A 17,251-nucleotide genomic window follows, 5' to 3' on the forward strand; every position below is an offset into this window, starting at 1 on the left:
CATAACTATCAGATTATTGACTGTATAGGGCACGTTTTGCCGCGAGAATGGTCTGGAAGGAACATTCTGATTTGTCGTTTGGATCAACAGCCAATCAGGATTAAGCTGTTCCCGCGCGAATATAGTGGAATGGAGAGTGAGTAGAGTAGTTGGAGATAGTCGCTTGCTAACAGGCATACGGATAACACGATGTTAGATCGCTCCGTAAAAATAGTCCGTAAGAAGAAGAAATTGTGATAATAAATGAAAAGCGCCAGTTTGCTTTTGTTCTACAATATTATTTTTATTGCTAACCGGTTTCCAGCTTAGAAGGCCATCTACAGGCATTTACTGAGTATTATCACCAAAGAAGTTAAATGTTAGCAGACAACATTAGAAGAGAAGTAACACATCTAGAGTGAAGTAGAAACATACAGTGAGTAACATCTTTGCAATGAAATAGTAAAAACTGAACAGTACATAAATAACAATGGAGTTGACAGGAAAACCTTTAGCACAAAATAAGAATAGCATGCCTACATAACAGTTTCTATTGGTAAACAAAACTATTGAAATAAGATAAAATTAGTACTAGGCAAGGCTGCATCAAGAGGTATGAAACATGGAGAGTGATACACAACCAATTAAAAAAGAAAAGACAGTTGTCAATGTAAATACAGAATACACGAGGAACTTAAGCCATATCAATACGATAAACAGAAATTAATAAATGCAGGAAAATTGAGGTGTTTGAGGGAACCTACAGTTTGAGAGTGTGGTGGTACTGCATTTTAACATTAACATTATAATCGAAGCAGTGGCTGTATACCAGTTTACATTAAATAAATAATTTGTCTCATCAAGTACTGTTCATATTTTACTTTGCTCATTTATTTCATGTAAACTGGTATACAGCCACTGCTTTGATTATAATGTTAACGTTAAAATGCAGTACCACCACACTCTCAAACTGTAGGTTCCCTCAAACACCTCAATTTTCCTGCATTTATTAATTTCTGTTTATCGTATTGATATGGCTTAAGTTCCTCGTGTATTCTGTATTTACATTGACAACTGTCTCTTCTTTTTTAATTGGTTGTGTATCACTCTCCATGTTTCATACCTCTTGATGCAGCCTTGCCTAGTACTAATTTTATCTTATTTCAATAGTTTTGTTTACCAATAGAAACTGTTATGTAGGCATGCTATTCTTATTTTGTGCTAAAGGTTTTCCTGTCAACTCCATTGTTATTTATGTACTGTTCAGTTTTTACTATTTCATTGCAAAGATGTTACTCACTGTATGTTTCTACTTCACTCTAGATGTGTTACTACTCTTCCAATGTTGTCTGCTAACATTTAACTTCTTTGGTGATAATACTCAGTAAAGGCCTGAAGATGGCCTTGTAAGCCGAAAACCGGTTAGCAATAAAAATAATATTGTAGAACAAAAGCAAACTGGTGCTTTTCATTTATTATTATAATGTTGTTCTCCCAAGAACCGACGGAAGATTCTGTTAATATAAGAAATTGTGAGCTAATTTCGGTTAGAACGTGTCGTGACTGAAGCGACTGGAGTTACGAACATTTTAATGCGAGTTTGGTATTTCTAAATTATATAGTTTGAAAGTTATGAGCGTGTGAACTTTCTGGCCGTAGTAACAGTTCCGCGTGGCATGTTTCGTGCTCTGTTCGGAATACTTTAGCGAGCACTTCTTATTAAGAAAACCACTGAAACGACCGAATATTTAACCCGCGAATAGTTGTGGGTCTGTGACTGTTAGAACGTGAAAATTAGTCGGGTCGGACTTGAAAAATTCTGAATTCTGGCTGCTTTTCGAGTGAAACTGTGTTGTACAGACAGTGAACTTTGAGTAATAGAGTATTACCATAGTAAATACGGACTTGATAGCCATTTCATGTGTTTCCGTATTAATAAAAAGTAGATTCAATCTAATTTTAAATGCTCTCTGCAAGTAGACTGCATCATCCGAACGCCTGATTTTTTAAATATGAACTTTCAGGAACTGACTTTCAACTCGAGTTACGCGACCTCTGTGTGGTATGTACACTCCTGGAAATTGAAATAAGAACACCGTGAATTCATTGTCCCAGGAAGGGGAAACTTTATTGACACATTCCTGGGGTCAGATACATCACATGATCACACTGACAGAACCACAGGCACATAGACACAGGCAACAGAGCATGCACAATGTCGGCACTAGTACAGTGTATATCCACCTTTCGCAGCAATGCAGGCTGCTATTCTCCCATGGAGACGATCGTAGAGATGCTGGATGTAGTCCTGTGGAACGTCTTGCCATGCCATTTCCACCTGGCGCCTCAGTTGGACCAGCGTTCGTGCTGGACGTGCAGACCGCGTGAGACGACGCTTCATCCAGTCCCAAACATGCTCAATGGGGGACAGATCCGGAGATCTTGCTGGCCAGGGTAGTTGACTTACACCTTCTAGAGTACGTTGGGTGGCACGGGATACATGCGGACGTGCATTGTCCTGTTGGAACAGCAAGTTCCCTTGCCGGTCTAGGAATGGTAGAACGATGGGTTCGATGACGGTTTGGATGTACCGTGCACTATTCAGTGTCCCCTCGACGATCACCAATGGTGTACGGCCAGTGTAGGAGATCGCTGCCCACACCATGATGCCGGGTGTTGGCCCTGTGTGCCTCGGTCGTATGCAGTCCTGATTGTGGCGCTCACCTGCACGGCGCCAAACACGCATACGACCATCATTGGCACCAAGGCAGAAGCGACTCTCATCGCTGAAGACGACACGTCTCCATTCGTCCCTCCATTCACGCCTGTCGCGACACCACTGGAGGCGGGCTGCACGATGTTGGAGCGTGAGCGGAAGACGGCCTAACGGTGTGCGGGACCGTAGCCCAGCTTCATGGAGACGGTTGCGAATGGTCCTCGTCGATACCCCAGGAGCAACAGTGTCCCTAATTGGCTGGGAAGTGGCGGTGCGGTCCCCTACGGCACTGCGTAGGATCCTACGGTCTTGGCGTGCATCCGTGCGTCGCTGCGGTCCGGTCCCAGGTCGACGGGCACGTACACCTTCCGCCGACCACTGGCGACAACATCGATGTACTGTGGAGACCTCACGCCCCACGTGTTGAGCAATTCGGCGGTACGTCCACCCGGCCTCCCGCATGCCCACTATACGCCCTCGCTCAAAGTCCGTCAACTGCACATACGGTTCACGTCCACGCTGTCGCGGCATGCTACCAGTGTTAAAGACTGCGATGGAGCTCCGTATGCCACGGCAAACTGGCTGACACTGACGGCGGCGGTGCACAAATGCTGCGCAGCTAGCGCCATTCGACGGCCAACACCGCGGTTCCTGGTGTGTCCGCTGTGCCGTGCGTGTGATCATTGTTTGTACAGCCCTCTCGCAGTCTCCGGAGCAAGTATGGTGGGTCTGACACACCGGTGTCAATGTGTTCTTTTTTCCATTTCCAGGAGTGTATTAGGTAGTGGTTTCATCAACGCAACTTTACACTGACTACCACGTATCTGCTACTACAGAGTGAAGGGACGTCAGAAATAAGCATATCGAGGTAGGTGGACTTTCGATAAGTGAAAGAACGAAAGCAGACGACCGACCCCGCTCCTCCGCAGGGTGGCGGAGTGGCTATGTATGTAAAAAACAATATTCCATTTGAGTCCATAGACGTATCACGGCACTGCACTGAACAGATATTTGAATGTTGTGAAGTGGCAGTTGATTTTGTGTAACTAAACTTTTAATTGTTCTTGTTTATAGGACTTCTAACTCTGACTTCAGAGCATTTCTGCTCAAGCTAGACAGGATCCTTGATTCACTTTGTTGGATACACCAGAAATTAGTTGTATGTCGTAACTTCAATATAAATTTTTTGTATGATGGTGCTATAAAAAGTATGTTGGTAGATTCCCTAAATTCATATGATCTGATGCAGGCTGTGTTTTTTCTGACTAGGGTGCAGGGGAACAGTACCACAGTCATAGACAATATTTTTATTTATTCTTCATTACTAGATGGGCATTCTGTTAGTAAAAGGGTGAATGGCCTTTCAGACCATGATACATAAATTTTAACACTAAAAGGCTTTTGTGATCAAACAAATGTCACATATAATTACAAACTATGTAGGAAAGTTAATACAACAGCAACAGAGAGTTTTTTTAAACCTTGTCAAGGAACACGAGTGGGAAGATGTTTATAGTGCCGATAACATAGATGATAAATATAATGCTTTTTCTTAACACATTTCTCATGCTATTTGAGAGTTGCTTTGCATTACAACGATCTAAACAAGGTACTAGCAACAATAGGCAGCCCGGGTGGCTGTCTAGTGGGATAAGGATATCATGTAGAACAAAGAGGGAATTATATCAAAATGTTAGAAGTAGTCACAATCAAGCTACAGTAGCCCATTACAAACAGTATTGTCAGATGCTTAAAAATGTTATTAGGAAGGCAAAGAATATGTGGTAAGCAACTAGAATAGCTAATTCACAGGTTAAAATTAAAACCATATGGTCAGTTGTGAAGGAAGTGTCTAGTCAGCAGCTCAAGGTCGACGACATAAAGTCAGTTCGTGGTAAAAATATTTCTGTTACTGATAAATCAGATATATGTACAGTATTTAAAAATCATTTTCTGAGCATTTCTGGTGAATTAAATAAAAATCTAGTTTCTACAGGGAATCATATAATTTCCTTGGCAAATGCCTTTCCGAGATTGATGTCTGAAATGCTCCTCTATGATAAAGATAAGGGGGAGACTGAGTCTATAATTAAATCACTGAAGACTAAGGATTCTCATGGATATGATGGAATGCCTAGCAGAATATTGAAGTACTGTGCTGCACATGTTAGCCCTGTATTTAGCCATATTTGTAACTTTGCCTTTAGGAATGGTCAGTTTCCTGAACATTTGAAGTTCTGGGTAATAAAGTCACTTTATAAAAAGGGAGTAAATGATAATGTAGACAATTTTAGACCTATTTCTATGACACCAATGTTTGCTAAAGTTATTGAAAAGTCTGTGTATGTAAGGATAATTTATCATTTTATATCACACGACTTGCTATCAAATGTACAGTTCGGCTTTAGAAGTCGTTTAACAACTGAAAATGCCATATTTTCCTTTCTCTGTGAGGTACATGGCTTGTAGATAATAAACTAAAGCTAAATCACAGTTAGTCTCAGGTTAAACAAAAGGTTTCGAACGCTAGGCATATTTTCTGATTTAACTAAAGTGTTTCATTGTGTTGATCACAAAATATTGTTCCAGAAGTTGGACCATTACGGAATATGGGGAGTAGCTCACAACTAATTCACCTCTTTCTTTAGCATCAGACAGCAGAAGGTCATTTTTCACAATGTTGAGAATGGCTGTGATGTGAGGTCTGAGTAGGGCACAGTCTAGTTGGGAGTGCCCCAGGAATCAGTTTTGGGGCCACTCCTGTTTCTTATTTATATAAATGATATGTCCTCTTGTATTACGGGTAACTCTAACATATTTCTGTTTGCTGATGAAACTAGCTTGATAGCAAAGAATGGTGTGTTCAACATTGGCTCGGTTTAAAACAGTGGAGTTCGTGACATAAGTTCATGGCTTGTAGATAATAAACTAAAGCTAAATCACAGTAAGTCTCAGTTTTTGTAGTTTATAACACACAGTTCAACAAAACCTGACATTTTAATATCACAGAATGGGCATGTGATTAGTGAAACTGAACAGTTCAAAGTTCTAGGTGATCAGATAGATAGTAAACTGTCGTGGAGAGCCCATGTTCATGATCTTGTTGAAGGACTTAATGCTGCCATTTTTACTATTCGAAAGGTACCTATAGTGAGTGGTCGTTCGACACGAAAATTAGTCTACTTTGCTTATTTTAATTCGCTTATGTCGTATGGTATTATATTTTGGACTAGCTCTTCCCATTCTAAAAGGACATTTTTGTCTCAGAACTGGGCGGTTCGGGCAATAAGTACTGTAAGTTCACGAACCACTTGTCGAGCCTTGTTCACGAGTCTGGGTATTTTGACACTAGCTTCTCAATATATATATTCCTTACTGTCATTTGTTGTTAACACTATTAGTGTATATCCAAGAATAAACAGCTTTCACTCAGTTAATACACGGCAGAAATAAGTCCTGCATTTGGATCGGACTTCCTTAACTCTTATGCATTAAGGTGTGCAATATACTGCTGCATCCATTTTCAATAAGCTACCTCTCGAAATCAAGAAACGTAGCAGTATTCCACGCACTTTCAAATTATCTTCATGGGTCACTCCCTCTGTTCTGTCGCGGACTTCCTTGAAAAATTAAGCTGATTCTTGTTGTATTGTTGACTGCGTTTACTTAAACTTATGGATTGACATTTTTCGGGTACGTAAACATTTTATTTTTATCTGTTATTACTTTTATGTTGTAATTTCATGTACTGACATGTTCCATGACCTTGGAGATTTGGTCCTCTATTGGATCCTACGGAACTTGACGTGTAAATAACTAAAATAAATAAGCACATGACGATCTACGCAGGCATGTGACGCTCTTCCACGTTGGTTGATTTCAGGTGCTTGGTAATGGCTTATTGCCGAAATTAGCTAGTTGCACGATTTTAATAAAGCGGAATACGGTCTACAACGGACAAGTATTCTTTTGTAACGGTTAAGCCGTGATCTTTTGTTCAGTTTAGTTTTTGCCAGTGAACAAGAGATTTCCCTTAGGGTTTTGGATTAGAGATCTGTGTGGCAGCACAAATTTCATTTAATACTGTTTTTGATTTTTGTACCTCATAAATTAAAAGTTTTTGTACTAGACTGCTCACGCTCAGAATCTAACTTGTTCCCTAGTAAGTATCAGGGTCACACTATTTTCTGTTGTAAGCTAGGTTAATGGACATATTGTTCACGGCGTGCAAGGAGAAGTCTCCAAGATATACCAAAACGTCTTTCGTGTGCTCTTACAAAATTCAAAGTGGCAAACAAGACTGTAGTTTATATATGTGTCGCGTCTGTAATATAGCTTAATTATTGATGTAGCGCCTCCCTACATATTTTATTAATAATTTTTTTTCTTTGATAGTGCTACAAAGGCCTATTAACATAATAAAAGGTTGACAGATGTTTTTTCGTAATAAGTATTACTACTTGCAAAATGCTTATGTAATTCCGCATATAGCCTACTGTCAAGCTACGAATTGAATCAGCTGTTCACTTCGGTTTGTGAAAAGCTGTATCTTTCTGTATATTCAGCACAGGAATGCAGCAGAGAGAGACGGCGGAGGGACGCAGGCATTCGACCTTGATCACAGCCAAAAGCGTGTAGCTTTAAGTGGTCTTCGCGCAGTAGTTAGCACACTGGACTCGCATTCGGGAGGACGACGGTTCAATCTCGTCTCCAGCCATCCTGATTTAGGTTTTCCGTGATTTCCCTAAATCGTTTCAGGCAAATGCCGGGATGGTTCCTTTGAAAGGGCACGGCCGATTTCCTTCCCCATCCTTCCCCAATCCGAGCTTGTGCACCGTCTCTAATGACCTTGTTGTCGACGGGACGTTAAGAAACACTAACCTAACCTTTAAGTGGTCTTCAGGGCGATGCAGCCTCCCCACAAGTTGGGGCTGGCCATGTTATCGCGACGGGAAGTAACGGGCCAGGCGTGCTTGAAAGAGCTCGTGCAGATGCGATGCCTACGTGGAGAAATGTCTCGTTTACTTAAAGAAATCGGTGGTTGGAAGTTTTCCGAGGGAACCGCAAGACGTAGCGTCTCAACGGCTGCTCTGGAACGTGGCTACATAGGTGGTTAGCTTCTGCCCGTGCCCCTGCAACTAAAACAAACAAGACGTCTCACTCGTGCTGGTGCTCGGTCGCTATCCTGAAATCTCATTGAAGCGGTGGTCATACTCTCGGCAAAACGTGCCTAGGGATTGGTTGGCGCCCAGGATCATTGCTGTCATTGGCGGACAGGTGCTTTTCCAAAACTTGAGAAGTTGGAATTTGGTACACCGTGCCTTCTGCTATCACGAACGATGATCTTACAGGGACGCTTGCGGGCCACACACGCAAAGATGGGGCCAGTACACTATTAACTGCCGCTCACAGCCGGTTTTGCACACAAGCGTGCACTGCAAGTTTAACTGGTGAGATTCGGTCAGCAATGCTTCTCCGTGGAATAGTTCATGGGGCGCGGTATTTATTAACTTTGCGGAGTTAATCCTTTCGGTAATTGATGACCGCTCTTTATTGTTTGATTTGCAGGATGCACTTTGCATCTGTGAATAGTGTTTGTTGTTCTGAGTATCTTCTCATTAGCACTTTCTGATATGCTTCTCCCTTGATCATTGGCAATATTCAAGATACGATCCTAAAGTTGGTACAAAGATCGGAATTAAACATAATTGTCTCTTTAACCTTACATTCATTGTCATCTTGTTGAAGTTTTCCCCACGTAAGTGCATGTTAAGGGAAAGAAATAGCACCTTTTGCCTGTTGTAAGCATGCGCTTTCATTCAGCAGGTAGATGCCTCCCTTAAATAAAATACGGTGTCATGTTGTGGTTGATCCGTATATTTCCGACGTGAATATTAACTTTTAAAGTTGCGCCTACCCCTGTTAAATTCAGAGTTAACAAGACGTTATTCATAGCTCGACATGTTTCATTACCTTTTAAATGTAAATTCGCACGATTACATACGTAGCTTCACTCAGTTTTCTCACCATGGTAACTTTTATTTTGCACTTCAGGGGGTACGAACACTACAAACACAAGCATCCCACCTAACATACTTTTTGGGACACGTCAAAAAGAAGATGTTCATCACGTATATGTATGGTTGGTGGATCAAAATTGTCTGTTCTTTTGGACATTTCTGAAAGAACAGACCCCCCACACATACAGGATTGTTCTAAATGAGGGACCCATTTTCAAAACTTCGTACTTATTCAAGTACAAATCAAAAATAAACAAGCTTCATACCAAAGAAAAGAGGAAGTTTCAAAGTTTTTTCCATAATTTTTAACATCAATTTAATAAATGTAATAATTTGTAATTAATTAGTTTTTAATAATTATTTAATAATTAGAAATGTCATAAATGTGCAATGTGGTCACCGCTGGCCGCACGGCAAACATCGACGCGGTAGCCAAACTCGTCCCATACACGCGAAAGTGTATCTGCTGTTACTGAGTGCATGGCAGCAGTGTTCCGGTTCCGCAGATCGTTCAGAGTGATTGGTAGAGGCGGGACGTGAACAGCTTCCTTCACATAATCCCATAAATATAGTCACAAGGTGTGAGATCAGAAGGTCTCGGTGGCCAGAAGTGCATAGCCAGGTCCTCAAGTCCCCTGCGACCTATCCAGCGCTGAGGAAGGGAGTCATTCAAAACGACTCGTACGTCACGGTGCCAATGGGGCGGAGGTCCATCCTGTAGGAAAATGAAGTCCTGGGAATCTTTCATAACTTAAGGGAACAGCCATTGTTCCAACATGTCCAGGTACGTGATTCCCGTTACAGTGCTTTCCGCAAAGAAAAATGGTCCATAAACCTTTGTACGGGATATGGCACAGAACACGTTGACCTGCGGGGAGTCTCTTTCGTGTTGAAGTGGTTAATGTGGATTTTCCAAACCTCATAGGCGGATGGACATTGTGTCCGTTGACTTATCCACTAAGGTGGTACGCCGCTTCATCGCTAAAAATTACACGCTGTAGAAATGCGTCATCCTCCATCTTTGCTAGCACATAGCCACAAAATGCAAGGCGCTTCTCTTTGTCATTGGGATTGAGAGCCTGGATGATTTGTAATTGGTAGGGCTTGTACAGAAAACGCCGTCTCAGAACTTTCCATAAAGTTGGTTGGGGTATTAATAGTTCTCGACTGGCTCTATTGGTTGACTTACTGGGATTGCGCACAAAATTTTCTTGAATCCGTCAGACACCATCCTCTGATATACGCGGTCGGCCATTGCTTTTACCTTTGCACAGAATCCTAGTCGGTTTAAATTGCTTCAACCAACGGCTAAAGCTTTTGCGACTTGGTGGTTGAATACCGAATTTGGTACGAAATGCCTGCTGCACTGCAATTTGCGACGCACTTCTCGCGAACTCAAGAACGCAGAAAACATTGTGCTCCACAGTCGACATCTCACAATTGACAGTGAAACGGAATATCGGCAATAATGCCGCTCGAACTCTACCGGCCGCTTCTGAAAACATCTCCGCCCGCCCGTCGCAGCCCGCCAAAAAGTTTCAAACTTACTATTTTCATTGGCATAAAGCTTGTTCACTTTGGATTTGTACTTGAATACACACGAATTTTTGAAAATGGGTCCATTATTTAGAATAAAGCTGTATATAAAAACATACGGATTGACAGACATTAAGATCATTTCACTGTGGCTGTACTCTCTCACCTGAACTCTTTTTGGGGGAATCTAGTGAGACGCGGCGAGCAATGAGTATGGTGGACAGGAGGCGCTAAGTAGATAAGTGTGCAACAAGATGAGAATTTGCGTCGGACAGAAAGTGAGTTTTTATAGCTGACGCAGTAATTCTGCCCTCAGCAATGTAGCGTCAAGGACGTCTCTGTAAACAAGTACATGCACGATTAGCCGACCAAAGCGGCCTCACTCTCAGGTGAAATAATACTGTGGTCGACTAATACTTCAGCCCTCTTCGCGAGCTATTGAAATACTGCGGAATTTTATTTCACGCTGCTCCAGGAGCTCTCTATCCAAACACAGTCCCTTGATCGAAAGACTGACATTCAGAGGGTGAAGACGCAGATTATCTCGCTTACACGTCACCACCTTGAAGGAGCAATGATAGGTGTGAGGTGTCACGATCGCGTCCGTGGGAAGCCCCCGTCAATACACCACATTGCTATACGAAACAGAAAAGACTGGTGCATTCCTTGAAACACCGAATGATCGGCGCCTGACGTCTCTGGAAGAAATTGCGAGCGCTTTTGTGGACCGTTATCAAAGGTATACACGGTAGTGGACCAGGGTGCTGTTTTTGCATTGTTTTCTTGACGGAGCTGCTGTGGAGATCTTTATGGCTGCAGTAACAAATGATTTTCGACGACGCCCTCCGAAAGGGAGATCTCAACAAGTTGCCCGGCCGAGATGGTTTCCAGCTGGAATTTTATCGCGCATTCCACATCACGGCCCCTCGCTGGATTGATATGTGCAATGAACTGATGCCTTTGCCTGCTGACGTTCCATTCCCTCCTACCTTTTTGGAAGGACTGATTATTCCGGACCCAAACCTATCCGGGGGACGGGCGGTGAAGCATTACCGGCCGTTGACCATACTTAGGCGTTATTTTAAAACTTTCGTTCGGCTCGACACAGTCAGTCTCAAGCGCGCTCTGCATAACGTTTTCTCTCTACCCTGTATCAGACATATCTTGGCGGGGACAGTAACATACACTACTGGCCATTAAAATTGCTACACCAAGAATAAATGCAGATGATAAACGGGAATTCATTGGACAAATATATTGTAATAGAACTGACATGTGATTACATTTTCAAGCAATTTGGGTGCATAGATCCTGAGAAATCAGTAGCCAGAACAACCACCTCTGGCCGTAATAACGGCCATGATACTCCTGGGCATTGAGTCAAACAGAGCTTGGATGGCGTGTACAGGTACAGCTGCCCATGTAGCTTCAACACCATACCATAGTTCAACAAGAGTAGTGACTGGCGTATTGTGACGAGCCAGTTGCTCGGCCACCATTGACCAGACGTTTTCAATTGGTGAGAGATCTGGAGAAGTGCTGGCCAGGGCAGCATTCGAACATTTCCTGTATCCAGAAAGGCCCGTACAGGACCTGCAATATGCGGTCGTGCATTATTCTACTGAAATGTAGGGTTTCGCAGGAATCGAATGAAGGGTAGAGCCGCGGGTCGTAACACATCTGAAATGTAACGTCCACCGTTCAAAGTGCCGTCAATGCGAACAAGAGGTGACCGAGACGTGTAACCAATGGCACCCCATACCATCACGCCGGGTGATACGCCAGTATGGCGATGACGAATACACGCTTTCAATGTGCGTTCACCGCGATGTCGCCAAACACGGATGCGACCATCATTATGTTGTAAATAGAACATGGATTCATCCGAAAAAATGACGTTTTGCCATTCGTGCACCCGGGTTCGTCGCTGAGTACGTGATCGCAGGCGCTCCTGTCTGTGATGCAGCGTCAAGGGTAACCGCAGCCACGGTCTCCGAGCTGATAGTCCATGCTGCTGCAAACGTCGTCGAACTGTTCGTGCAGATGGTTGTTGTCTTGCAAACGTCACCATTTGTTGACTCAGGAATCGAGACGTTGCTGCACGATCCGTTACAGCCATGCAGATAAGATGCCTGTCATCTCGACTGCTAGTGATACGAGGCCTTTGGGATCCAGCACGGCGTTCCGTAATACCCTCCTGAACCCATCGATTCCATTTTCTCCTAACAGTCATTGGATCTCGACCAACGCGAGCAGCAATGTTGCGATACGATAAACCGCAATCGCGATAGGCTACAATCCGACCTTTATCAAAGTCGTAAACGTGATGGTACGCATTTCTCCTCCTTACACGAGGCATGACAACACCGTTTCACCAGGCAACGCCGGTCAACTGCTGTTTGTGTATGAGAAATCGGTTGGAAACTTTCCTCATGTCAACACGTTGTAGGTGTCGCCAACGGCGCCAACCTTGTGCGAATGCTCTGAAATGCTCATCATTTGCATATCACAGCATCTTCTTCCTGTCGGTTCAATTTCGCGTCTGTAGCACGTCATCTTCGTGGTGTAGCAATTTTAATGGCCAGCAGTGTACAATCAGCAGTCAGCGACTACAGCGATGTTATCGTGTTAGCAGTGACCTGCCGGTTTCGGGGCACCTTCGTACAGGTGGACTTCCACCACACTTTTGATAGGGTGAGTTTTTCGTACTCATCTGTTTCAACATTTCGTTTCTACATTTAGAGCAAGCTGCTGTTGGTAAAACCAGGTAGAAATTCTCTCTACGTCATCATGTATCCTTCTGTAGGTACTCAACGACGATACTCTCCCGTATACCACAGCGTCATCAGCAAACGGTGGCAGATTGCTGTTCACCTTATCTGTCAGATAATTTACGTATACAGAGAACAAGAGGGCCCTATTACACTCCCCGCGGCACTATTGTCGATACCCTTGTCTCTAATGAACACCCACCATCGGGGACAACCTACTGTGTCCTATTACTTGAGACGTCGTCGAGCAACTCACATACCTGGGAGCCTATTCCTTATGCTCGGACCTTCGCTATCAGTCTGCATTCGGGAGCCGTGTCAAACGCTTTCCGGAAATTTAGGAATGTCGAACTTGCCTGTTGTCCTTCATCCATGATTCGTAGGATATCGTGCTAGGAAAAGGCAAGCTGAGTTCTGCACGAGCGATGGTTTCCAAATCCATATTGATTTGTAGACTGAAGCTTTTCCATCTCAAGGAAATGTATTGTAAGTTAGAATCATTTCAAAAAAATGGTTCAAATGGCTCTGAGCTCTATTGGACATAACTTCTCAGGTCATCAGTCCCATAGAACTTGGAACTACTTAAACCTAACTAACCTAAGGACATCACACACATCCATGCCCGAGGCAGGATTCGAACCTGCGACAGTAGCGGTCGCGCGCTTCCAGACTGTAGCGCCTGGAATATATTTACCCAACTATCTGTGTGCAGTTTGATTCAAGTGAAAGCGAGCGAGTTTTCGAAATGTTTGCGATACGTGTGACGAACCTGGCTAACAACGCGGTATTCACCTAGTGGGATATGGGAACGGCCTAAAAAGAGGATCAGATACTGGTCAGGTGCACTTCATCGTCACGGAAGCAGCGCCGTAACATTGAAACATCCCCTTAGAAAAATTGTACATGACTGTGCTTAAACTGACACACAATATTTTTTAGCGCAATGCAATCTGACTTTCAAAAATCCCTACAAAAGAATGGCCCTGACTAACGTTAACCTATACCTTTCACAAATTACTTACCTCACAAAAATCTTCGTTACTCGAACTACTGCAATACGGCGAGCGCCACTACTGCCAGCTAAATAAAAGATTCAAACTACTGAAGGCACTAACTACTGATAGGCATAGTTAGCAAATGAAAGATTTTAATAGAGAACAAACAATGTATTTACCTTAATAGTCATCAAAAGTCATAATATATACAGCAGCTTATGACATCCATTTTTACAAATTTCAAAACTCCTCCATTTCTCTCCCCACATCCACCACTGCTGGCGGCTCACCTCCAACTGCGCAACGCTACGCGCTGTTCACATCCAGCTGCCGCTGCCCAACACTACAATGGCAGAAAACAATGCAAACTAGCTACAGACTGCACACAGCACAGCCAGTGATTTTCATACCGAGCGCTACGTAACGTTGCCGATAAGAAAACATAAACAGCCTACTTACATAGCCCCCATGCTCCCCACAAAAAATTTTACAAATTGTTTTGGGCAGTGGCCAATAATGATTTGATAAAATTTTTCATAATTACAATAACAAAGATATCAAATGGACACACTTATTTATAAAATGTTGGTCAAAAGCTAAAATTTTCTCACAGTCCATAAAGATAGTCCTGATCATTCATCATAATAGTAATTACAGTTTTTTTTCACAAAGTCTCATTAGTAAAAGAAATTGCACACAGAGGTAGTGGATTTCCATGCAGTCTTGAAGAAGCAGTGTTGTCCTTCCAACGGAAAGACAGTGCTGACTCTTGACATGCTGACAGGTAATGGGCCACAACAGAGCAAACCCACAGCAGAGTCATTCGACGTTTTGAAGAAGATTGGTAGGTAGGTCATCACAGAGTAAACCCACTGTAGTCCTGGTAGAGATTACGGTATTGGTGGGCCACCAGAGGTGCAGACCCACTGCAGTCCTTGTAGAAATAATGGTAGTGGTGAGTCAGCAAAGGTGTAGACCCACTGTAGTCCATGTAGAAATAATGGTATTGGTGGGCCATCAAAGATGCAGACCCACTGTAGTCCTTGTAGAGATGGCCAGCAGCCATCTGTTGTGACTGTGCAGGTGCACAATCACCATTGAAGAGTCTTGCGGAGAATATAGCAAGTCCATAACCACTACTTGTGCACTCACAAACTTTTTGGAACTGTCCTTAGAACCAGCAATGCTGTTATCCAGTCCCTTGCTGAATTAGTAACACACGTGCAAACACTAACAGTTCCAACTTCTCACATATTGTCCATATACTATGACCAACAGAAACGTGTGCAGTGAAATGATACTTACAAGTTACTTAATTTGATGAACTGCTGTCAATTACAATTTTATAACATAAGAATACAATTACAAAGGTACAAAATACATCATTAAAGAACATAACAATACAGATAACATTTGTAGTAATACAGGCTTTACAAAAGAATCGAAATAACATATACATCAGTGTTACAGGAATTATGACATAAGTAAATACATAAAAGATCAAAATAATTATTGAAACATCAACTTCACACATGAGCATTAAAAAAAACAGAATAAATAATGTGTAAGCATATTTACAAGGTAAATAACATATTATTAATGCCAATTATATTTGAGGAGAACAGTATTCCTCATCATAGTGAATGTAGCTTAATATTAAAAGAAGAAAAAATTCTATGAATCTACAGAGAGACAGGAAGAAAACAAATACACAAGGGTACACAAACACATAGTGGGATAACACAAAAGGAAAGGACAGGGTTCATTTTCAGTGTAACATTTGGTACTGCAGTCCAACCCAAAACTTCATTCCATAGATCGTTCGTCTTATTTCAACCTTTGCTTCCACCAAAAAAATCCTATCCAAACATGCTTTCTGTATTTTTCTCGTATAACCTCTCAGTGCATTTCTTCAAATTCATCGCAACTCATTCTCTTATATAGTCTACCCCCTCTTAAGCTAACTTAAATCTACTGAGCTCAGATGCTAAACTAAGGGATGAGGCAATGCAGCAGCACAAAACAATTAACACGAACAGCAATGACAAAAAATTCAAATTGGCAAAGTAAGCAACAATATTACAACTAATATGCAATGAGCAGCAAACAAGAAAAATAAATCAGTAATAAACTGGCTTACCAGAGTAACTCAAAGTCAAATTCAGTAACACTATGCCTGGCAAACAGCAGTAACCTAAACATGACATAGCTCAAGCAGAAAAAATATTACACTAAAAACAACAATGCAGATATGGGAAATGTATATTCACATCTTAATGCCTATGTAATTAAAGTGGTGCACCACAACTTATTCTACGAAAAATATTACCAAGTAGTTGAAAAGAAAATTATGTATGCAAGTCCTGTGAAGGGAAATGTCTTTTTGTGCTCCTTCCTTTTTTTTTTAAAGTTATTGTTTACTGGATCTGTAGGCATAAAATATCTATATTAGTACATTCATAATTTTTTTTTTAAACAATGCTGCAGTGCAGCTAGAAACTAGATATTAAAGAAAATGAGCAAATAAATACATAAAGCAAGCCATATGGCATTTCTTTCAACTAGAAAGACAGTAGTCATAATCAGGTGTATAGGTGATTCAGGTGTATAGACATAAAAATATTTCTCGTCATTTCATTTGGCATTGCAGTAAATATCATAAATTATGAGCTCCACAGTGTCATCATGTTTTCAAGTTTGAGGATGTCGTATTTACGATGCTTTCTACAAAGGAATGTCAACAGCGAGGATAATGGCCTCCCATTTTTTTTTCTACCTGTGCCTCTGGAAAGGCACACCCTAATGGCTTTTTCTCCAGGCGTCTGACACAGCTGGGTGCCCATGACGCATTACGTGCAGGTGGTCACTTAACTTTCTTACGGAAATATTTACGACAACAGTTCCCGCTACAGTGACAGTCTCATATACAAAATTTCACGGGTCGAGAATTTGTGTTGCAAATGTGTAGAAACAAAATCTTATGAATATAACAGTGTCCAAAAAATAATCGCCAGCATTGTGATACATTCAAGCATTTACACACATTTCATAACTCGTAAAGTACGATTCTTGGTTTCCAACATCCTTTTTCACAAACCAGAGTCCCTAAACAATACTCATTATTCCTTACCTTATTCGTCGACACTTCTTCAATATTTCATCATAACAGATACATAGCTTAATCAAATAACTCATATAGCATCAGCTTATTGATCATAAACATACCGCAACAGC

This window comes from Schistocerca cancellata, chromosome 4 (genome assembly GCF_023864275.1).
Source record: "Schistocerca cancellata isolate TAMUIC-IGC-003103 chromosome 4, iqSchCanc2.1, whole genome shotgun sequence".
Taxonomy (NCBI): Eukaryota; Metazoa; Arthropoda; class Insecta; order Orthoptera; family Acrididae; genus Schistocerca; species Schistocerca cancellata.